General features: G+C 34.3%; 1 pseudogene across 1 annotated transcript in view; it reads left to right on the top strand.

The window, feature by feature from the left end:
• Window positions 1-24,499, top strand: part of LOC143235482 (tyrosine-protein kinase Src42A-like) — a 37,577-nt pseudogene that overhangs the window by 6,740 nt on the left and 6,338 nt on the right. Inside the window, exons 2-6 of the transcript XR_013019214.1 lie at window positions 18,920-19,041; window positions 19,841-20,004; window positions 20,838-21,006; window positions 22,659-22,818; window positions 23,075-23,253. The product of XR_013019214.1 is annotated as a tyrosine-protein kinase Src42A-like (transcript). The remainder of the gene's footprint in view (window positions 1-18,919; window positions 19,042-19,840; window positions 20,005-20,837; window positions 21,007-22,658; window positions 22,819-23,074; window positions 23,254-24,499) is intronic.

Genomic DNA, 24,499 nt, shown 5'->3' with positions numbered 1-24,499 from the left:
TACATTACAGCAAAGTATTTCACATTAAAACGAACAAAATAGTGTGAAACATCTGTGCTACCATATCTTACATTACAGCAAACCTTTGCTGTTGTTTTTTTACGCAGTAAACGGAGTAGATTATTAAGACGTTTGTTCTATCATATAAAACATTATAACAATGTGTTTTGTAGACACTAAACGGAATAAATTACTTTGAGACGTCTGAGCTACCACACTACAATAGTCGTCTGCACACAATACAGAACAAAATACTGAACCGTCTGTAATAACATATCATACAAGTCATTTTTTACATACCGAACTGCACAAAATACCATGATACATCTATTCTACTATATCCTACATTATACTAGTTTTTAAACACTAAATGGAACATGTTTGTTGGTATATCCACCATTACAACAGTTTTTTACGCAATAAACAGATCAAAATACTGAGACGTCTGTGTTACCATATTCTACATTAGAAAAAGTTGTTTTTTAACACACTAAACGGAGCAGCTTATTGTGAGACGTCTGTGCCACCATATCCGACATGTACACAAATAAGGAGGTGCAGCTTGTGTTGTTAAATAAAATTACAATACTGAAAAACTGTTTAAACCTAATTTTGTTTGATTCTATTTACGCTCTATTTCCTGTTCAGAAATAGTTAACCTGTTTTGGCGACGGATGCTTCACTGATGTTCTGTTGAGTGAATGGTTTGGGACGGTGAAAACTAAAGTTGTGTTAATTTGTAATGGCTATCTGTGTTCGTTTACCCTGGGGTCTTTCTAATAATAATTCTCTGTCATCGACACAGTCAAATTAATTTCTATCAGGTAACAAAGGATAACAAAATAAAATGGAAAACAAACAAGAAAGAGCAAAAAGTTAACTTTGCATCTTCATGTTTTAGTGTGTTAATTACTGTTCCAGTTAAAAAGCCCTATTGTTTCCTGCTTGTGGCTTTTTTGTGTTTGAATTCTTAGAAAAAGGGCAACATACCGATGACTATTGTGTTAAGTCAAAGAGAACAAAAATTTCAAGACTGGTAATAACGTCTTACTCACAGTAGATTTATTTATAGAATTTCCTTATTAATGTATGAGATAAATCGAACTTTTAACACAAAGCCACGTGTATTGATTATTTATAAGACATGCACAAAGAAGGTATTGTTGGTGATATTCTGTAGTTATAAGGTATGTAAATACGATAAACTGGAGCTCTTGTTGGTAATCCTTACAAAACCCAGTCACCTCTCGTGATTAAAACGTACACATCAACGACAAACAATTCTATTAATTTTTAATTATAGTAAGTGGCACGCGCAGTCACTATCTTACGTACGCTTCAGAATTATTTTTGACCGGTATGTTATTGTCCTATATGGTAAAAGATTCTTTGTAACCAGAGTTATGCATCGCCACACAGCTTTTTCTCATTTTCTTTCAGAACTCGTTGGTAAAAGAACACTCGAATATACGAATAGATTTAGGTTAAAGATGAGAAAAACATCTGATTTGACCGCTACATTTACCCTTTTTTTAAATATGAAAAGCAGACGTTAAAGTTAAGGCACCATGTCGCGCACATTCTCGGGTCTATTTTTAGTGTATAATTTTACATGCTGTATATAACATATATATACTTACTATATACATATACTTAGATTAACCGGAATTAAACAAGCGTTACCTTTAAAACTAAAAAACGGATAATGTCAAAGTAACGTGCTGTTCAGTGAATTTAAATTAAAAAACTACTTGATCAGCGGCACCTGTCCACATTGTACTTGATGTGAAGCACACACACTTCACAATATTAGCTCAACAATATGACGATGTGTTTTTGTATGTTGCTAGGTGATATGAGTCATGTTTTTCAGTGAATGCTGTTGAGTTACATGATTTGTAGTAAAGTTAGAACGTCTGTCGAGTGTTTACTTCGGTCATTAAAGGAGCAGCTTTGTTTTATATCTTGCTTAAACCATGTCTCCATAAAGGTTATGAATGTCATCGTATAAATGATGGACCAGTTACTATCAAACTTCGTCTGAATCCCTCGGGGTGGACTGACACGGGGGATTCACGCACGTTGAACGGATACATCAGCTCCTATACATTAAACTTGGAAATAAAGTCCGCAATGGATGCCAAATATTTTTTTTCTAATGACCTGGGTTTTTCAGAGTTTATTTTGGTTAACAGTACTTAATAAAATTGTTATTGATTTTGGGCGACGTGTGACATGAGACGTGCTAAAATGGAGACGAGCTCACACTTGTATACATATTAGTTTGCCGTTAATAAGTAATGCTCCCATAGTTTATAATTCTTACTTGTTACGCTGATATGTAAAGGCAGGTTGTTTTCGACTAGCAATGCTGTAATTAGTTTCATAAATTTGTAGAATTCTACTGTCATCATTTTTAGAATGGTATGTATGTGAACAGCAGCGTTTCATGAGTAATCATTAAAATGTTAGCAACGCCTTAACGTTACTTGTTTTGAGATGCATTTGATGATTACTTCTCAGAAGAGTTTGTAAAAATATGCCTGTTTTCAAGACATACAGAATGCAATGAGATAGCGACTCGTGACTTAAAAATTATTTCGTTTGATAACATATAGTAAGAACCCCAGTAAAAAACAAACAAACAAAACATTGAACAACTTAAAACTCAGTATATGTTCCATCTTCTGAACTGACTTAAGAACTTCACTGTCATATTCTGTATACAAATAAATCAATCTCATAGACTCATCAGTGTCACGCACAAGTGTATCACACCATGTTTTGAATCGTTACTGCATCACATCTGTACAGGAACGAACCCGACCCTTACCAAGTTTATCCTAACCTGTATAAAATCATAATTGCATCACACCCTCTATAGAAACGAACCAAACCCGTGATAAATGCATCATATTCTATGTAAAATCATCACTGTATTATCTGGTTCGACATGGTCATGTGATTAAGGAGCTAGGCTCGAAATCTGAGGGTCGCAAGTTCGAATCTCTGTCCCACCAAACATGGTTACTCTTTCAGACGTAGGGACGTTATAATGTAAAGGTAAATTACAGTATTCGTTAATAAAAGAGTAACACGAGAATGGGCGGTAGGTGTTGATAACTAACTGCCTTCTCTTTAGTTTTTGACTGCGAAATTAGAGACGTCTAGCGTAGATAACCCTCGTCTAGCTTTGCGCAAAATTAAGACCAAATCAAATAGAAACAAACCAAACCCATAACAGTTGTATCACATTCTGTATAAAACCATCAGTGTATCACACCATGTATAGAAACAAATCAAATTCATAACAAGTGTATTACACCGTAAGTAAAATTATCAGTGTATGCTCCCCAGTGGCGCCACGGTATGTTTGCGGACTTGCAAGCTAGAAATTGGGTTTCGATACCCGTGGTAGGCAGAGCACAGGTAACTCATTTCATTGTGTAGCCTTGTATTTAACTTTAAACAAACAAACCATTAGTGTATCACACCCTATATAAAAACGAATCAAACCCGTAACAAATGTATAACATTCTGTATGAAACCTTCAGTCCTTACTCTGTATAGAAATAGATAAAATTCATAACAGATGTATCATATCCTACACAAATACATCAGTGTATCACAGCCTGTATGGAAGCGAATCAAACCCATAACAGGTGTATTACAACTTACACAAAAACGAGGTCTGGCATGGCTAGGTGGTTAAGGCACTCGACTCGTAATTCGATGGTGGCAGGTTTGAATCCCCGTCACACCAAAAATCTCGCCCTTTCAACCGCAGGTTCGTTATAATGTGATGGTCAATCCCACTATTCGTTGGTAAAAGAGTAGCCCAAAAGTTGGCAGTGGGTAGTGTTGGCTAGCTGCCTTCTTTCTAGTTTTACTGCTAAGTTAGGGACGGATAGCGCAGATAGCTCTCATATAGCTTTGCGCGAAATTTAAAAAAAATGTACAGAAACGAATCAAATATACAACACCACAATCACAACACATCATATGTGAAGTTGAATCAAATTATATTAAGCAAGGATTAACTAAAGTTTTTATTTTGTTGTTTTATTAGGTTGTTTCATATGAAATGGCCGACTTTCACTTAGTTGAAGAGTGACTGATTAGGATAAGTTTGATACAGTAATTTGACTGTTTGTTATTTAGTAATGACGAGAGTGCTGTGCTTTTCATTTGTCTGTCATGCCAAGTTATAATTGTTTTTGTGTTTCTTTGGAACCCTATACAAGATGGTGTCCTTAAAAGAATTGATATTACACTTTTGTATGAGTTCAAATTGGGAGAAAATTCAGCCGAGGCCGCTAAAAACATCAATTTGGCATTTGGACAAGAGAGTATTTCTCAACGGACTATTCGGCGTTGGTTCCAGAAATTTCGTTTTGGTGATATGAACCTCGAGAATGAATGCCGAGGAAAGCCTCAATCTGTTGTGAATGAGACAGATTAAGAGCTATTGTGGAAACTAACTCACAAACGACAGTTCCGGCAGTTGCAGCAGACTTAGAAGTTACCAGTGAAACTGTTTCTCATTACCTGGCTGCAGTCGAAAAGGTTAAAAAATTGGAAAATTGGTACCGTACAAATTGATAAAAGGGCAGAAACTGGTTAGGGGCAGAGTGAATCATTCTTGAAGCGAATCGTTACCTGCGACGAGAAGTGAATCCTATATGACAACCGGAAGAGATCAGAACAATGGTTAGATGCAGGTGAATCTCCAATATATGCACCGAAACCGCCTTTACACCCAGAAAATGTTATGGTGACAGTATAGTGGTCTACAGAAGGAATTATCCATTACTCTTTTCTGCAACTAGGTGAAACAATTACAGCACGATATTACTGCCAAAAAATTGATAAAATGTATCAAAAATTAACCATCAGACAGACATCGTTAGTGAACAGGCATGGATCGATTCTGCTGCAAGATAACACCGGACCCCATATCTCACAAATCACCAATTTAAAACTGAGAGAATTGAAATATGAAATTTTGGAGCATCCACCATACTCACCTGATCTATATATATCTAACTGATTATCATATTTTCCAACACTTGGAGATGTTTTTTTCCGAAACAAAACATTTAGAAATCAGGAGACTATTGTCGAAGCCTTTGAAGAGTTTATTGTCTCCAAAACAATGGAGTTTTATAGAGACAGGATATTTTCATTAATATCTCGTTGGGAGAAAAGCCACTGCAGCGAATGGAGCATATTTTGATTAACATATTTAGTGTTAGGTGAAAATTAAATTGCCGTATTTTTAACAATGCAATCAGCTATTTCATATGAAACGAACTAATAGTTTACAAAATGACAGTATAGAAAAATTGTGATAAAGCAGACAGGGACTTAAAGCAAACAACATCTAATTTGTCTTTCTTTGATTCTACAACACTAAAATCAGGGGTTCCATTCCCCTCGGTGGACTCAGCAGATAGACGAATGTGGCTTTGCTATAAAAACATACACAGTATATTTGATTTAAAATATAGGCGTGTAAAAACAGCATTAATATCTATATTTTTCTCCAGTTGGTATCCAAGAGACGTTTTCTTCAGTGTCAGGACTCATCAACGCCAATTGTACATACAGTTGTAGTACTTTAAAAGTGTTGACTTAATTAAATGCCAAAAGCTGTCGGACCATTCAAAACCAATAGCCCTAAAAATTATGTTAATTGCATATTTTTTCTTTATTCCTCTCAATTTGTCCTTGTTAGATTTAAATCCATAAATGGACAAATTAAGAAGCATGTGTTTGTATATTTGTCTTTGTGTATAGGAGGGAAGGATAAAGTTTAGGCCTAGTGATTTCCAATGCTTCACCAGCTTCATTTGCGAGTTTAGCACTCAATACTGAAGATGTAAGGAGTAGGTTTTGTTTCATTTGCGCTTATATATTAAGAAGTTACGTTTATTTTTATAGTAATATGAAAACAGGAAGATTTTTGTCCAGTATTAAACGCTAACCAAAACTGATTTTTAGAGGTAATTAATGTGAATTAATCGTTTAATTTTGAAACTAATCACTTGTGCAAGTTGCTGTTCTTACCCTCTTTCCAAATACAATTTTCTGATTACGAACGAGTTTTATTGTAATAAACTGAGTTAGAAACCGGTAACCGTATATACACTTAGAATATTAGACGAATAAGAACTGGAACATTGTGAAATATTGATTTACAAAAAATGGATTTCGATTTTCAGTTTTCAGCTCTAAGACACACTGTTACCAATAAAAGAGATAAATATATATTTTAGATAAAATCTACAATACTTCTTACATTTGTTTGAAGACTAAAATACATGATCCACCTTCCGTTATTAATATGAAATTTAATGTTTCTCTTAAATATACTCTTAAGTAATTTGTATAGAGTTCTGTCACTTCTAAATTAACCTATGAAAACGCAAATCACAAACTTTTACAGTAACGTATGTAAGTTCAGTATTTAGACTGATTTAAAATATCTACAGCGACACCAAGAAATAACCAGTTAGATATCTTCTCAATAGTGACGTGAGTTTCTAGAGGCTCTTCACAGTATTTTTTCCTAAAACAATCTGGTAGGGAATATTCTCCTTTATCTCAGGTGTTACTGAGGCAAGGAAATTATTGATTGTTTGAAATGTCGGATTGCATGCTCTGGGATCACATATCAGTGGCGGTTACCATGGATACTGTTACGTGGATTTAGAGTTTCGCAATATACAGAAATGAAAGAAACTTGTTTTCCAAATATAGGAAGTTAGATAGTCTAATTTCTGTTTCTAAGTTGTAGTTGATTATTATTCCAATTTTTGATGCCTACCTGTGGAAAATAAAGTTGTGTAATTAAACAACACAAGTGGATTGTGATGATTGTGTGTGTTTTTGTTTCCTGAAAAAATGGTGAAGTTCGTGGTTCAGTATACGAAAGATGAAAATGCCAGACTTGAGAACCAACCGATAAGTGAGAATAATCAATATACGTAATATATCTGAAATAAAAGAACGTCGGAATAGAAATTGTTTCGCTTATGAATTAATACGATAAAACTTGTATTTGCCAGTAGCCCTCAAACCGATATTTTTATAACACGACCTTTACATATCCAGTATCTTGTGACAACAATTATCACTAGATTTAGTTTGTGGTATCTTACCGGTCTGTTTTTGATTTGAAGTTATTCAGTAACCTTGCATGGCATGATAAAATGTAGAGCTAACGCAGGGAAGCACAAAAATGGCGGTGGGGTGTAGGGAATGTAAAAGGGGCAATTTGATCCAGGAACTGCAAGAAAAAGGGGTCTCTGCAGCTTGCCAGAAATCTCAGTTTTGTAAATCTCATGACTGGATTAACTAATATAAAAACAACGAGGAAGAAAGAAATTTCGTAATAGTGGAATGCGTAAGTATAATTGCTACGTTAGGAGATATTTTTAAGATTTAGATGATGATAAAACTGTGATAAAAATGATTGCTGCAAATATAACTTAGGGTAAATAATGGATTTTTTTTTCTGTATGTCTAAACGTAAAACGTTTTCATGTGTAAAAAGATGAATTATCTTTGTTTACATTATTATTTTTTTGCATAATTTAATTGTTGTTTTTTTCACGATACAAACAAATAGAAATGGAATTCTTACGCGGTGAAATATATATTTTTAACAAGTATTGTCGAAAAGCAAAATTCTTGATCTCTGTCCAGTTAACAAAATGTTGGCATGGTTACGAATATCTTCACACACGTAGAATTAGTTAGTGCTGGAAACAGTTTTAATCAGTATATTGGTGATGTACCTTCTGGGCGGTTCAGAGGTTCCTGGAGACTTGGAGCAAAATTGCGTATTAGAATTCCTTATTTCAACACCAACTACGATCAGCAAACCTTTATGGCTTTTTTTTTTGTAGTGGCCAGGTGGATTAAGGCGTTCGACTCGTAATCTGACGGTCGCGGGTTCGAATCCCAGTCGCACCAAACATGCTCGCTCTTTCAGCCGTGGGGGCGTTATAAAGTGATGGTCAATCCCACTATTCGTTGGTAAAAGAGTAGCCCAGGAATTGGCGGTTGGTAGTGATGACTAGCTGCCTTCCCTCTAGTCTTACACTGCTAAATTAGTGACGGTTAGCGCAGAATAGTCCTCGTGCAGCTTTGCACGAAATTCAAAAACAAACAAAAAATGTTTTGTATTACAGATCGTGTAAAAAGAAAACATGAATTTACTATAATATGTTTCTGTTAATTTTATTCACTAAAGTTAGTTATTGTGTATTAGAAAATCCATTTTAATAAAAATGTGCATTTGGAGAACTTTACGAAGCATGACCTAAAAATATGAAGGGGTTATCTAGGCTGTGGGATGATCATTGATGTGATGAATGCTAAACACCGAAACAGTTGTTTGTGCAGTGTTTTATTGTTGATATTGCATATTCATAAATATTTAATGTAAATAGGAGTTTTTTATGTTTTAAAACACGATTATCTTCCAAACAATTTCTCTAGTTTACAAAACGTCGAGAAGGAAGTTGAGTGGATATAAGAAACATATAATGCTTCACATGTGTTGTAGCTATCAAGATACTGTGAGGGAGGGAGCGCTTTCCAATTATTAGCGTACTGTGGGTCTCGGAGTCCGTGGTTAACGACTCTTTGCCGTAAAAACTAAATCTTGCTCCGCAGTTTGAGCCCCGAATACATTACAAAAGTGACAGTTACATTACTCGGACTAATAAAGGTACTTCCAGAGTTAGTGATGGACGTTATTGATTCGCTGTCTTCCCTCTAGCCTGTCAGTTCAAAATGAAGGATAGCTAGCATAAATAGCCTTTTATAGCTTTACGGAAAATTCAACGAACAAGATACGTGTGTATATAAGTACAATAAAACACCTTTTCATTCCTTATATCGTACAAATCTTTACTGTAATCGAATCGTGCTGGTTTCTTAACTTGCTTTTCTTCAATTTTTAAAAGCTTCTTTAAAGCTCCACAACATTCTGCCATTTTTAGGATTTTAAAAGGAAGATCGTTGTGACGAATTGATATATGTATATTGTTGTATGCGACAACCCAGTGTACTTTGACAATCAGTTTAATATCCCCTGCGAGTGGGTACTACATACCTGTCGTTTGTGTTGAGCACAAAGCGTCACACCCAGTTGAAAGGGCTTATGGATTATACAGTTAATCTTACAGCAACGTTTTTGTTGAAATAAATATTTGATAGGGAAATAGATCAATTTATATTAGTTCATTGTCACTGTTCCTAATAGCAACACATTTATTCCTTTTGAAAATAAATGTGCTTGTGTATTCATACAAAGGTTGAGAGTTTTATATTAAAAGGATTTCATGGTGTCTGTGCTACCCCCCTTCTGATCGTGCTTTGTCTAAAAACTGTGCACCTTCACAATAGTCTTTCAACTTAGCTTTCACTGCAAAAGTCTCCATAGTAATGTTGTCATGTCCAAAGCACACAGTTCTCCCTGCCTGCTTTTCATAATCCATAATAAAGTATAAGGATGATGTTTCTGAGTATCCATTTCAAGGATTGCACAGAAATATATAGGTGGTGCATCTGGCAATTTCACTGGTGTATTTTCATGTGAAGTAGCATAAATACCCATTTCATTCTTCAGCAACTTGAGACTTGGGAAGACTGAACAGATAGATCATGGAATCAACTTATTTATGCTGGTGTCACTTTTCCAGATGGAGATCGTTCTTGATTATGTTGGATACTGTTGCCTCAGCTGAGTTGATGGTTTTTGCCACTAAACTTTGTAGTAGTGTATTTTTACATATTAGAAGGCTTTTTTACTTTGCTTAGTACTGAAGATATGTTTTGTTTTGCAACTCTCCTGGATGTTCCTGGTATCCCAAGTTGATTCATAATCTTTTGTTTCCCAATGCCATTAAGTACAGGGGATAGTCCTATCTCAGAAATTGTAAATCTATAATTTTAATCATCTGAATGTAGGAAAAATTTTTCTTGGAGAGGGATGTTACATACACTTCCCAAAAATTATGTTTTCAATGACATCATGCTACCAACTTGAAAATGAACAATATAAAATTATAATTCTCATACATTCTGTTGTACTGCAATTTTATATAGATTGTGGCTTTCATGTGTCTTGCTTATTTGTGTATTTAAAATAGTTTTTATATAATGTATTCATCACTTTGTAGAATAATTTCTTATAAATATTCTGACATTTAAATAAACAAGTTATTCAATCTTTCCATGTAGATGTGTGATTTAGTACATTGATAGGCCAGATGTGGCTTCATAGTTAATGGTAGTCTGTTAATCAAAATGCCCATTGTTTATGTCTATTTGAAAAAAAATGCTTTTTACACATTGTAACAATGAGTGCATTATGAGAGTGACTGTCCTACTAGTTGATTAGAGTAGTCCAAGAACCAGCTATTAATGTGTTAACTAGGATAAGGCACTGTGGTGTCACACACTCCTGAAGAAGGCTCGTAGTCGAAATGTTAAGAAAATAGAAATCCTGTTGTAGCATTCTTAGTCCATCGCTACCTTATATCCATTTGTTAATATAAATAATACTCATCAGCTGTTTTCAGTGTACCTTTCTGGGATATGAACATTCACCCACATGTTTGCCATATGTGGATCCTGGTGGTTGAGGGATCCAAACCAAACATGTCAATTAGCTGGTCCTGTTGGGCTTGGGTCAAGTGAGTATCAGTGTTAGATATTCTCAGTGGGTGTTGTGGACATTATGTGATGCTGGTGCTTGGGTACAGTGCTCACAAAACCTTGGTGCTGCTGTAATGTCCTTCTTTGGCACTGCAGTGCATCCTTAGTGGGGACAGGTAGTACTGAAATGTACTTACTTTGTTATAGATAACCCCATCCATGTAAAAGAAAATAAAACTGAAAAAAATTGAAAAAAACAACAACAGATTATTGGAAAAGGATCACATATGAACAATTCTGTTCAACAGTCACTATCATAGTCTAACTCAGCACCTCGGTTTCTTATTCTGCATTCATTATCTGAAAAATACTTAAGACAGATGTTTCCCTTTTTCATTCAAAAGGGATTAGAGGGGCTTGCTGGCTCCCCCAAGTCAGTAAGGAAGCTGCACTCAGGAGATATTTAAGTGGAAACATCTTCACCACAACACACTAAACTCTTCTTGAAGTTGAAGGCTATTGGGAATATACCCAGTAAAGTTACTCTTCGTGCATCTTTGAATTCTTCCAAAGGAGTTACAGTTGAGAGGGATTTAAAGAATATTCCTGAATCAAAGATTCAAGCTGTTTTTCCAGCCAAGGTGTTTCTACAGTGCCCATATCAGCATTTGGAAGGATAGAATAATGTTACCTACACGTAATTATTTTGACACTTAAATTGCCATGACCACCTGCCACTATCAAGGCAGGATACTTAAATTGTAAGGTAAGGCCATATATTCCCAACCCTCTCCAACATTTCCAGTGCCAGTGATTCAGACATTCAAAGACCTCTTGTCATGTATCTTTAGTGTGTGCTCATTGTGGTGGTAAAGACCATGATGCCTGTGGGTGCAAACTGGAATTACAATGTGTTAACTGTAGTGGTTCATACCCCTCATACTTTTAATCTTACTTTAAATGGGTGGAAGAGAAAGAGGTGCAACTTTTGAAGACAATTAAAAATATTTCATAGCTTGAGGCTCAAAAATTACTGTCCTCCACTCCATCTTGGTCATATGCTGCTGCATTCCATTTCAACTGCTGCAGTGGGAATGCAGACAGATCTTTCTGTGCTTCCAACAGAGTTCTTCTCCAACCTTATGAAGGGTGTTTTGACCTCCCTAGTTAAGGGAGCAGATGAGTCAAAGTCTACTTCAGTCTATGTCTCCACAATCCTTTCTGTGACTGCTTATATCCACTTCCTTTGGCCCAAGCTTCTGTCTTATGCTTGGGCCCATATTCTCCAGTCCCAAGGTGTCAAATGATTATTTATTCTCAACCTCAGTCAGTGCACTCTACATCTATTCACAGAGACCTGTCTACTTGTTCCATAGGATTTTACCCATTGAGGTCAAAAGACCTCCTTCCAGTAAGGAAAAATGATGTGTTCATAAACCAAAAGGTTCTTTACCTAAATGAAAATGGCCACATTGATACAGTGAAACTGTCATGGTTTCTGCTTGAATATAGATGACATTAAGGATTTGATTGATTCTTATCATCCTGTGTCTCTCCTTACAGGAAATGTTTCTGAAAGCTGCCTTTGCAGTCACTTTTTGGCAGTTTTCATGTACAGAAATGACAGGTTGTGTGATGAATGAGTCCATAGAGGGGGTGCCACTGCTGATTGACCAGCATGTGCCCACTTTGTCTTTGCCACTGAATATACCCTTGGAGGCTGTATCCATCCATGTTTCCTTGGGTCATACCAATTTTTTTCTCCTTTTCCTGTTTCCTGGAAAAACCTATAATCAATCAGACCTTGATTGAATAGTTGCTGTTTCCATTTTAATCCTGAAGGACTGTAATGGACATTATTCCTTCTGGAGATGGTGCTGATATTGATGGGAGGGGTCATTCTGTAGAGTGTATGCTCTCACATCACAACCTTTTATCTTCAATACTAGTTCTTATACTTATTTTGAAGTACCTAGTCAATCTTTTACTGCTATTGATCTCTCTATCTGCTCCTCTTCAATTTTCTAATACTTTTCTTGGAGGGTTGAGAGTGATGCACAGGGCAGTGATCATTTTCCTATAATTTTGAGGGAGACTGGCTGTGGTTGATGCCAACCAACCTGCATGTCTTGGTGGAAGCTGGACCAGGCCAACTGGCCTTCTTTCACTGTTCTCTCAGGACTTGATCCTGCCATTACCTGTAAGCCATTCATGACTGCATGGTAGCAGTGATTGATTGTATTATCTAGGCAGATACTCAGTGTTTTCCTAAAACTTGAACCATTTTCCATGGTATCCTTCCGTGGTGGAATCCTGTCTGCCACATGACACAGAAGGCTCAAAAATGGGCCTGGGTTACCTTTCATAGGTATCCCACACTTTCAAACCACATCACTTCTCAGTGAGCTGTGCATATGCTTGGCAGATAGGGTGCCAAAGCCAGAAGGAATCTTGGACTAAGTTGACAACCAACATTTCTTCTTCCACCAGTTCCAATAGTGTATGAGACAAGATTCAGAAGGTCTGTCCCCCTTTCAATCTTGGTCTCAGATGACCAGGAAGTTGCTGATGCCCAAAGCATTGCAGTACTCTTGGCAAGAGATTTTGCCAGGTATGTAGTAGTTCTGTTTCATCCCCCACCTTCTTAGCCATCAAGACTTGGGCAGAGTAACTGCCTCTTTCCTTTCGAGCTGATTGCCTCTATGACTATAATTGCTCCTTTACACTGGTGGAACTCAAGTTTCTCTTCATTGGTCTGGTAGTATATTGGTTTGACCTGATGATATTCACTATGAGATGCTGTGTCATCTCTCTTCTGCCTCTCTTGCTATTTTTTTGGTTGTTTTCAAACAGATCTGGCAGAAGAATGCTTTTCCTAATGCTTGGCACAAGGCTATTGTCTTCCTTTTTTCTAAGTCTGTGAAGGATCCCAAGATTCTTTCAAACTACCATCCAATTGTTTTGAGCTGTCTCTGATAGTTAATACTCATCTTGTGTGGTTCCTCAAATCAAACAACCTCCTCCCACCCACCCAGTGTGGGTTACAATGACAGTACTTCACCATGGACCATCTGACTTGACTTGAAATGTCAATCAGGGAAGCTTTTCTCACATGGCAACATCTTGTTTTTGTATGTTTTTACCTTGAGAAGATTTATGATACTACATGGAGGTATGGCATTTTGCGAGACCTCCATTTATGTGAGTTATGTGGTCATTTGCTCATTTTTATTAAAGATTTTTTAATGGAACAGCAAATCCAAGTCCATGTGGGTTCAACACTTTCCTATTCTTTCCCACAGGAACTAGGAGTCCCTCAAGGCTGTGTCTTGAGTGTCACACTTTTCATTATAAAGATTAATGCTATCAGTGGACATCTCCCTTCTACAATTGCAAAGTGACTCTTATGTCAACAATTTCTGCATCTTGTGTCAGTCCTCAAGCATAGGGTTTATTGTGCAGCATCTACAAACTCCCCAAAATCATTTACTGAAATGGAACAAGAAAAAGGTTTTACCTTTCCTCTTTCTAAAACTGTTTGCATGAGCTTTTGCCACTAATGGGGTATTCACCCCAATCCTAAGCTTCATCTTGGTGAAGTTGTGCTTCCTTGGATCCTTGGAGGCATAGTTCTTGGGCTTGTATTTGGTCATAAGCTGCCTTTTATTCCACACATCAAGTGTACAAGGGCACTGAACATCCTCCATGTCCTCTCTTCCATCTCTTGGGGATCAGATTGATGCTCTATGCTAAAGGTCTATTGTGCTTTCATTTGATCAAAACTGGATTATTGTTCTCTAGTCTATGGCTCTGCCAGGACCTTGACCTTGAAGATGTTGACCCCATTCACCAGATGGTTCAAAATCAGATGACTCTGTGGGCTCTATCATGGTTTGCTGTGGTTTGGTGGTTGCACAAGATCCCCTTTATAGTTTCTCTGTTCACTGCTGAACTGTACACCATTTCTCTTGCCCTGGATCATGTAGAAGCTATGCAGTACATGAATTGTACTATTTATACTGACTTGCTTAGCTCTCTACTCACCATCTTCTAATTGATATTCAAAATGGACTGGTCCATTTCTTTTTACCATCTACTTCTATTCAGTTTTTCTGGACACTAGGCTATGTTGGTATTCATGGGAACTAGTTTGCTGATACTGAAATCAATTCTGTCTGCTCTGGTACTGTTAAGGCTGAGCCTGTCCCATACATGGACTGCAGCCCTTTATTTAATGAAGGCTCAGCTCCATGCCAGTTGGCATTTGACTTGGAGTGAGCAGTCTATTCTCTGTGTATTTTGTTTGCTTATAACTAAACCAACTGTTAGCAAACTTGGCATGTTTCCTTTAGGCAGTGACACAATGGTTGAGATTTGATTATGTATTTTGTATATTTCTATCTGATGAATTACTAGACCAATTTTTAACAAACATTGCTTGTACCATTTTCCTAGAAAAGTCTTTAAAACGTAATGAGACTAAAAACACAATTATGATTGCTTCTTGACTGTATGATATATGCCCTGATTCCAGTAGGAATAAAAACATGATTAAATTACCAAAAATCTTTAAAAATAACACCACACTTATCAACAGATTGGAAAAGTGTTTTTTCATGTTGTTTAAGAAATGATCTCATAAGCTGCATGTAAAAGTAAAATAAACATGGGAAATTTGCAACATCTCAAAACATTTATAAAGTGGACTTTAAATATGAGGTTGAGAAACAAAGTGTTTTCAGTAACTTAGACAGAAAGAAGAATGAGACAAAAATTCTTGAACATAAACTTGTAACTGTAATTAACAAATGCTCATAATCAAATCAGTGTACTTAATATTAGGGATGTAAATTTCTCAAAGGAAGAAACAGAACCATAAAAGATAACATTAATTTACATGATGCAACAAAGTTGTTACTTGATACAGAACTGAAATCTGCAATTTCAAGTAGATTAGGTGGTGATGAGATTGTCTTAAGGCAGAACCAGTGAATAAGATGTGAATTTTGTTTTGACAATGCTGAAGTAAAATGGAGAATTTTGAAATATTTTGAATACTTCAACTGATTAATTATAAAGGGCTATGGGGTTTGTTTTGGGTAACTGGTGCACTAGATTTAACAGGGAATTTTATGAACAAGTTAAAGGAATAGCTATGGTAACTAAAGTAGGAGAAGATTTGGCTGTAATATTTATGTATATACTTGAACTAAAAGCACTGAATTCTTGGTAAATGGGAGGAGATATATTAAACCCATCAATCCTGTATATATCCATAGATGATATATTTGAAGTGTGGAATGCTAATGTATAGTTACTTAATCATTTCCATGATTCCTTATATACAGTTCATAAAACTTATTTAAGCCATATCAGATAAAAATATACCATGTTTATATAACATAATTCGTGTTAGGGATGGGAAATCATTAATGTTATTTTTGGCAAGTCATCTACTGAAGTCCTTTGTTTGCATTTTCATTCACATCATTTTCTTGCATGAAAAAGGTGTAATTTAAGGTGACTTATGTAGAAATGATAAAGTTTACAATAAAGAACACGTATGGAAGAAGGTGAAAGAAAATCTGAAGGCTTTTAAGAAATATTTCTTATCATCAGGAACATACACAAAACATAATTAAGGGTTTTGAGGCAAAAACAAAACATTCACATTCCCTTGAATTGTGGAAGTAATGCAAGCAAACTTAAAGCTCAATTTACTTGATTGATATGCATATAAATGATAATCAGCACACAATGAAGAGACTTATTAGAACATTAGACTTAAAATTGTACAAAATCCAAGTCTTTTATAAGTTCATCATATAAAAAAACAAACACAATGTTAAAAATAGGTGTATAGTTACTAAATATGGACTACACAGTTGCTGGAATTGTAAAAATGTTGATGACAGAGTTAACTTACTGCAGCTGCTTTTGTACATAGGAAAAATATACCTAACCATACATAACATCTAAAACATTAGTCCTAACAATGCTATTGCTGAGCATAAAACTAAAGAATGTGGAACCCAAGAAGCAAATGTTATTGGATGTTAAGAACTTATCTGAAAGTAATATTTTTATAAACTGAAAGGTTAAAAAATCCAGAAAAATAAGCCAAAAATGAACAAACATAAGGGTTGGTCTGTAATGTAGGAATATTGATTGTGCTTCTAATATTTCAATGTGTTTTGAATTTTGGTGGTGTTTATACAAATCCACAAAAGTTGAAATACATTTGTTTTGCATTGTAATATGTATAGTAGAACACAGGTATATGTAAACATATTTACAGATAAAAGTATGGATATGTATTTTGTGTATGTAGCATATCCTCTTCTAACTCTTATGATTTAATAGATTACCTGTTGATTTACAAATATTGTTGATTTACTTTTGTTAGTATAGTTTATTCCAACAATTTACATTCAGTATGTTTGATATTATTTTAACATGATATGAGTCTTTTACACACATGTCCATGTATAAATGATAATAGTGTCCCACCTTAATTTCAACTGGATAAGGAAGCTTGTGGATTATCGATTGCTCCTGATGAAGTTTAATTAGTGAAATAGTAAGCTAACAGATACATTCTGGAGATACAAGTTATTTTATTAACATTGATAGGAAATCAAATATATTTCATGAAACTATTGATTGTGAACAAGTATTCAACACATTGAAGAAAAAATTAACCATTATTCTTGTATTAGCAGACCCAACTCTTAAATACTTGCTCAAAACAGGTACAAATGCCAGTGATTTTGCAGTGGGAACAACATTCTTATGAGTACAATATGACGTTGACCAATAAAGGAAGACAATGAATATTTCAGAAAGGAGGTATTGCACAGGAAGAAGTACAAGTTCTATGGTTAATAGTTTACACTTCATGTAGATACTGAAGTGATTTTGTATTTCTATAGTTCAGAAAACTTGGTAGCAAGGTAGTGGCTACAGACCCTTCAGCAGAACAACTTAACACTTTGCATCACCTTGAACAAAACATTACTGACTTATGTAAGCACTGTGAAAAGGAAGATGCTCAATAAAAAACAACAACAACAACAAAGAACTTCAAGTACAACAGAGCAGAATCCAAGAAAGAATGTCCACAGAAAATTATAAACTAATTTGATCCAAAACTCCTGTGAAAGAAAGATGTTTAGATTAAAACAGTGTATTAAGCTACTTCATTGGTAGATCTGGAATGGTGACAAATGATCAATGTGGCAAACAGTAGTTCCATATAAAGATGTTTTGGGCACAGTGGGATTTGGCATGGTTGTAAAAAGGTTTATTACACATCAAAAATGGGTATATGCCAATGGACAGTAATTACAAGTACAGTTGACACTTTTTAAACTGCAGGCACTTTGTCACCTACACATTCTTGAAACAGCTGGACTCTTCGGTGTTAGAAAGACACTGAAGAACATAAGAGAATGATTTTACTAGCTTGGGTACCAGATCCCCAGGCCCAATGTTAGAAAGGGAGCACGGGGTCACTGTACTGGGCCCCAAGCCCAAGTTAATTTTTTTTTTGAAATCCAGTTTAATCCTATTTTAACAATAAAACAAAAATAGTAAAGACAAAGGGAACCAGGCAAGATTGTTTGCCCCATAGTCCATGCTGGCTTTCATTGTTCCAGCAGATGCCAAAGGTTTGGTGTAAATTGAATTATGCTGTAAGTGAAAATGTCCAAGAAAGAACATTGGCTGGAGAATCATTTATGAGTGAATTGCAGTCAGTTTGTTTGGTTCTCTACCAAAGAGGAACCATGAGAATAAGGGCATCTTTCTGGAGATGGAATATTTTTACAAACTGGCCAGAACCATGTACTAATTGTTATAAAAGTATATGGTTGTATCTCTCTGCATCCCTTGGAGAATAAAAGCACCAAAAGGATCTGGTCACTGGACAGTGTGTGTGTGTGTGTGTTTTTTCTTATAGTAAAGCCACATCAGGCTATTTGCTGAGCCCACTGTGGGGAATCGAATCCCTGACTGAAGCATTGTAAATCTGTTGATGTACCACTGTACTAGTGGGGAGCACATTGGACAGTGTAGGAGCAGTAAATAAGTAATGAAAAGTTCTGTTATATAAAATTTTGTCTGTATTGTCTCTTTGTACATCTTGTAGATATTATGTTTTTTTAATATTGAATGTGCACAATATCCTTTGTTGTACTATTTGTATATGTCAGCTGTTGAATATTAAGCCTATGCTCATTTGCAGATGGTATTTTGGAAAGATAAAGAGGATAGAAGCAGAAAAAAAACTACTACTTCCTGAAAATGAACATGGTGCTTTCCTAATTAGAGATAGTGAAAGCCGCAGGAATGATTTCTCTCTTTCAGGTAATGTTTAAATTAACTATACTTGTTGTATTTTTTATTTTTTGTATATATATTTTTTAAACTCCATGTTCTTTAATCAGTTTATTAGAGTTTTTTAAGAAAAAGAAGAGTGTATTATGGTATTTCGATCACACATCTGCCACCACTGCCAACAACACGTTTCGCTCAATACAGAACTAATCAAGCTACGTGGAGGTCAACAAGTGTGGTAGTAGTCAAAATACTACATGAATAAGCCAACTGTAAGGTTGTGAACACAATTTTTAAGTGGTGAAGCATGATTATAATTATACTTGTCCCCTTCACTCTTAAAACATCTCCAGTACTAGTGTATATGCTTTGTTTATTTTTAAGCTAAATCACAATGATCATATAATTTTTCTAGTCAGAAAATATTAGTGTGATAGTACTTGCCAGCCCATGGCCTTTATAAGAGGTTCAATTCCCATCCTACATCCCCCCCCCCATCATAGTGCAAACTGAAATACAATTACAGTACATATCATTGCCCTGGGAAGTATTATTTTGCTGAAATAAGGTTGGCACAAATAACAGCTTACATAAAATTACTACAGGTATTGGTTTTGTTTTTCTAGGATGGGGTTTGCTTTTTATTTAGTATATTTTTTTATATAGTAACATTAAACAGAATTAAAGTATATTGAACTAGATATAGGTAGTTAAAATTTATATTTTTTATATGTTTATTGGTTTTGCTTGAAGAAGAACTAAGATATATACATCTTATTTGGTTTAAAGAATTTTCTAATACTTTTTTAACACTGTATTTTATTATTAGTGAGGGATGGAGACACTGTGAAACACTACCGTATAAGGCAGTTAGATGAAGGTGGATTTTTTATTGCTCGTCGAACCACATTCCGTACCTTGCAGGAACTTGTGGAACACTACATCAACGATGCTGATGGTCTTTGTGTGAACCTGAGGCAACCTTGTATACAGGTGACTATCTTGTTAGTAAATAGAATCAAGTAGAGAAATATTTTTCTTATATGAGATAGCTAGCAGTACCTTATATACAGATAACTGTCATGTTAATAAATAAAATAAATTAGAGAATCATTTTACTTGTGTGAGATATTTGATAGTACCTTGTATGTAGGTAACTGTCATGTTAATTGTAAATAATATGAAGTAAACAATTGTTTTACTTGTATGCAATAGTTGACAGTATATTTTTATGCCACTTCATTTTGATGCCAACTTTTAACCAATATTGAACCTGTTATTACTCCTAATATTGTTGGCCTTTTGATTAACGATGTGAATACTTTTATTTTTTTAAAACACTATATTTTTCTTAATTTTTTCCAAATACATGTACTTTGAAAATACATGGAAAAAACATTGATACATAAAAGAAACATTAGTTTAAAATAAATATTCCAATCACTGAGATTTTTTATATGTTGAGTCTGTGTGAAATATTCATAATTTTACAGGAGTAATAATAAAATTGCAATGATATGATGGGGTTAGTGTGTACTTTTGCTACTGCCAAGACATAATCTGGAAAAAAAACAGATCTGATAAATCTTAGGTGTGCAGATTATGTTAATAATGAGGGCTTAATTCTTATTTTATGGGTGTATGATTAATTACTTATTCTGTGTGCTGTCCAAATATTTTAGCTACTTTTGGGAAGAGTAACATCAAAAGAAATTTCTGCAAGTTTATGTTTCTTTACACAAAATAAAAGCATTTTATGGATAAATAAGTTCTTTCTGGTTTTAAATAAACTGAACAAATATCAGAAAGTTCTTGCTGCTTTCTAGGTTGAAAAGCCAACAACAAGTGGTCTCTCTCACAATACCAGGGATCAATGGGAGATAGAACGTAGTTCTCTAAAATTTGTGAGGAAGCTTGGTCAAGGTCAGTTTGGTGAGGTTTGGGAAGGATTGTGGAATAATACCACACCAGTAGCAATCAAAACACTCAAGCCAGGTAATTACTAGCTTTGATATTTGCTTAACAAAATAAGACATGTTTATTGCCATATGATTATAAAATTAATATGTCAGACCATATATTTGTAGTTTGATTTTAGTGTAAGCATTTGCTTTAATAATATACAACTCCTAAATCTATAAATACACTCAAAATATGTTACTTGTTTTGTAAGTAAAAACTAAGGGTATGGCTTCACTAGATGTAACATGTTTTAGCTTCACTGTACACAGTAGTGAAGGATCATAAAAATTCAACATGCCTTATAAAGGCTTGCAGTACTATTGTAAAAGGTAAATTTTTCTCGGTTTGTTTAATTCATAAAAGTTTCAGATAGTTTTACTATACATGCATATGCTCAGGCAGCAATAAAAGATCAGACAACTTAACTGTTCATCACAGAAACTTGGAAAACTCTTTTGTAATAATGGATTACCAAACTTTGCCCAAAATATAGGCTTACAAGACATCATAATTAATATAAGCTTACATGATGTTATCCTTAATGTCAGCTTACATGACATTACACTTAACATAGGCTTACATTATGTCACAATTATCATAGGCTTATGTACCTTTACTATCTGTGTAGATTCAATGTAAGTTGCACAGACATAGATAACTTAATTATATGTGTGGGAGATTTTCTTAACTGTATGTATCTGATGTTCAAATAACTTGACTGTATGTAACAGAGGCTCATGTAACTCCACTAGATGTAACAGAGGTTTTAAATAACTCCACTATATGTAATACAGGTTGACATGATTTTGCTGCAAGTAGCAGAACATCAAAGAACCTCATTACGAGTATCAGGCTTTGACATGTATGGCACATCTAATAAAAGTTCATATACTTTCACTGTAAAGAACAGACTTATAAAACTTCACTGTATATAGGTGTGGATGGAATGTTTGCAAGTTGCAGAGGCTCCTCTGACTCTTTTAAGCTGCAAAGGCATCTGTGACTCCAGTGTAAGATGTAGAGGCACATATATCTTCACTGAAAATAACAAACTTTGATAACTTTTTTAATCTACATGCCAACTCATGTAGTTTTACTGCATATAACAGGAACACAATTATCAGGCTATCTATCAGAGGTTCAAATAACTTTGTAGTTTATGATATGAGCTGAGAAATTTTCACTTTTTGTAATGGAGTGTCTGGTGCAGCAACTTAATAACAGACTGTATAACAGCTTCTTATGGATCCATGTTCTTTTTACAAAATTTCCTAAGAGAAGTTCTTTTAAGTTATTTTTCTTTTAAATACTTCAGAATAAAGTATGGTGAACTATTAGTGTACATGACTATGACTAAAAATATAGATAACACTAAAGGTACTTAACTGGTGAAACAATGCTTTCTAATCTTTATAAATAAGAACATAAGCATATTTAATTAAACAATTTTATTACTGGGTTGATTTTTAGTTTTGATCTAAATTAATAGATGGCTTGTTCTAATTAAATTGATCAATTAATGGATTTATATATAATTGTTTTTAAAACTTTTGGTTTTTAGTGAATTTACATTGACATGTTAGTAATGCTAATTCTAAAATAGAATGAAACAAAATTTGAATGTCTGGAGAAATACAGTACTAAATTTTATTGTTGGAATGATTTTGTCATTAATTTTTCTATAGGAACGATGGATCCCAAGGACTTCCTTGCTGAGGCTCAGATTATGAAAAAAGTTAAGGCATCTCAAACTTGTTCAACTGTATGCTGTTTGTACACTAGAAGAACCTATTTATATCATCACAGAGTTGATGAAAAATGGAAGTTTGTTGGAATATTTGCAAGGTACAATGTATCTGTATTTTGGAATCAATTTAAGTTCACTAACACAATGTTAGCATGCAACATCTGTACTGAATACATGACATGAGGTCAAACATCATGTAAATTTTTAGAATAAAATGTTAATTACTGCTATTTGTACAAAATTAGTTTATTTTTAAAAGACCAAAGTAGTATTAAATGATTTTGTTATTTTTATTGTATTAATTTAAAACTTGCCAAAAAAAAACAACAATGTATGTGTTATGCTTACCTTTAGGAAAAGGGCGATCCTTGAAACTTCCACAACTAATTGATATGTCAGCTCAGATTGCTGCTGGTATGGCTTATCTAGAGTCTCAGAACTATATTCACAGAGATTTAGCTGCTAGAAATATTCTGGTTGGAGAAAGTAATGTTGTGAAAATTGCAGATTTTGGCTTGGCTAGGCTTATCAAGGTAATGTACACTTAATAAGCAAGATTCTGTATATACATAAATGTCATACTCACAAAGTTATTTAATGTAATAGTGGAATGACTGGTATGTTATGATTACAACTACTTAACTGTTTTATTAAACATGTGTGAATATTATTTTATTGTCGTCAGAAGGTGATTCATACAAAAAGGTTAACACTTAAAAAGTATAAGAAATTATATTAAATTTGATATTGGGAAAACAGCCAACAACTTAACATTTAAACCTCTTCTTTGTGAAAGTAACAAGTTATTTTAACAGTCTATAGGATAAAACAATATAAATGTACTAATAAATGGCTTTGGATTACTATGAAAACTCAAATTAGGCTTAATTAATTAATTTTTGTGACAGTTTCAGATATCTGATTTTCTTTGTAAGTTTTATGAAACTGTTAAAATAATTGGGGTTGTTCTAATCAGTGACGAAGAAACTATATTTATAGCCACAGATATAATAAAGTATTTACTTTGTTAATCCTCTTTTCAAGACCTTTTTTACATTTAAAATTTAAATACATTACTATCAATGTAAGTCAATAAATATGGTGTCAAAAACCTAGTTTGTAATTAATAGTTGAATATTATATATTTTTTAATTTCTTCTTTGCTTTTTATTGAATATTTTAGATCTTCTTTCTACCCCTGTATGATCTAATGAGTTTTTTCCAAATTCATACTTACAGTACAAACATTGCTAAGACATAATGTAAACTTGTAGCTTCTGATCTTCTTGCGTTATTGAGGTATAAACCGAAAAATAAAATTTGCATGTCATTTCCTTGCTGTCTTTTGAAAAAAATGTCAGTTATTCTCTCAGACACTCTCTTTTGGATTATCTATAACTAATAGAAAGAGAAGATTTTAATTTATTGAATTTTTTTATTACGTGAGCTCGTTTTGGTAACACTTCAGAATTATTCAGCTTACTGTTATATTATTTCCTATCACCAAGATCACCTTGACAAGATAATGGATTTACTTTAACATACTTTTAGTTTAGCTAGAAAGTCTTATAAATTATAGTAATTTTAGGACGTTGTATTTTGTGTTATAACTTGTACATTTGTAATTAATAGAAATCAAGTACTACCAACAACTGTACTAAAAATTAGGGTTTGATTTTGTTGAGACTTTGAGAGAAGAAAAATGTACAAGACCCATGCATAAGTATTAACTTTCTTCATGTTTTTTTTTACTATTGTCATAAAAGTAACTGAAATGTT

Source organism: Tachypleus tridentatus, chromosome 12, assembly GCF_004210375.1.
Source record: "Tachypleus tridentatus isolate NWPU-2018 chromosome 12, ASM421037v1, whole genome shotgun sequence".
Lineage (NCBI taxonomy): Eukaryota > Metazoa > Arthropoda > Merostomata > Xiphosura > Limulidae > Tachypleus > Tachypleus tridentatus.
The sequence above is the reverse complement of the archived record's forward strand: the minus strand, read 5'-3'. Positions and strand labels throughout refer to the sequence as shown.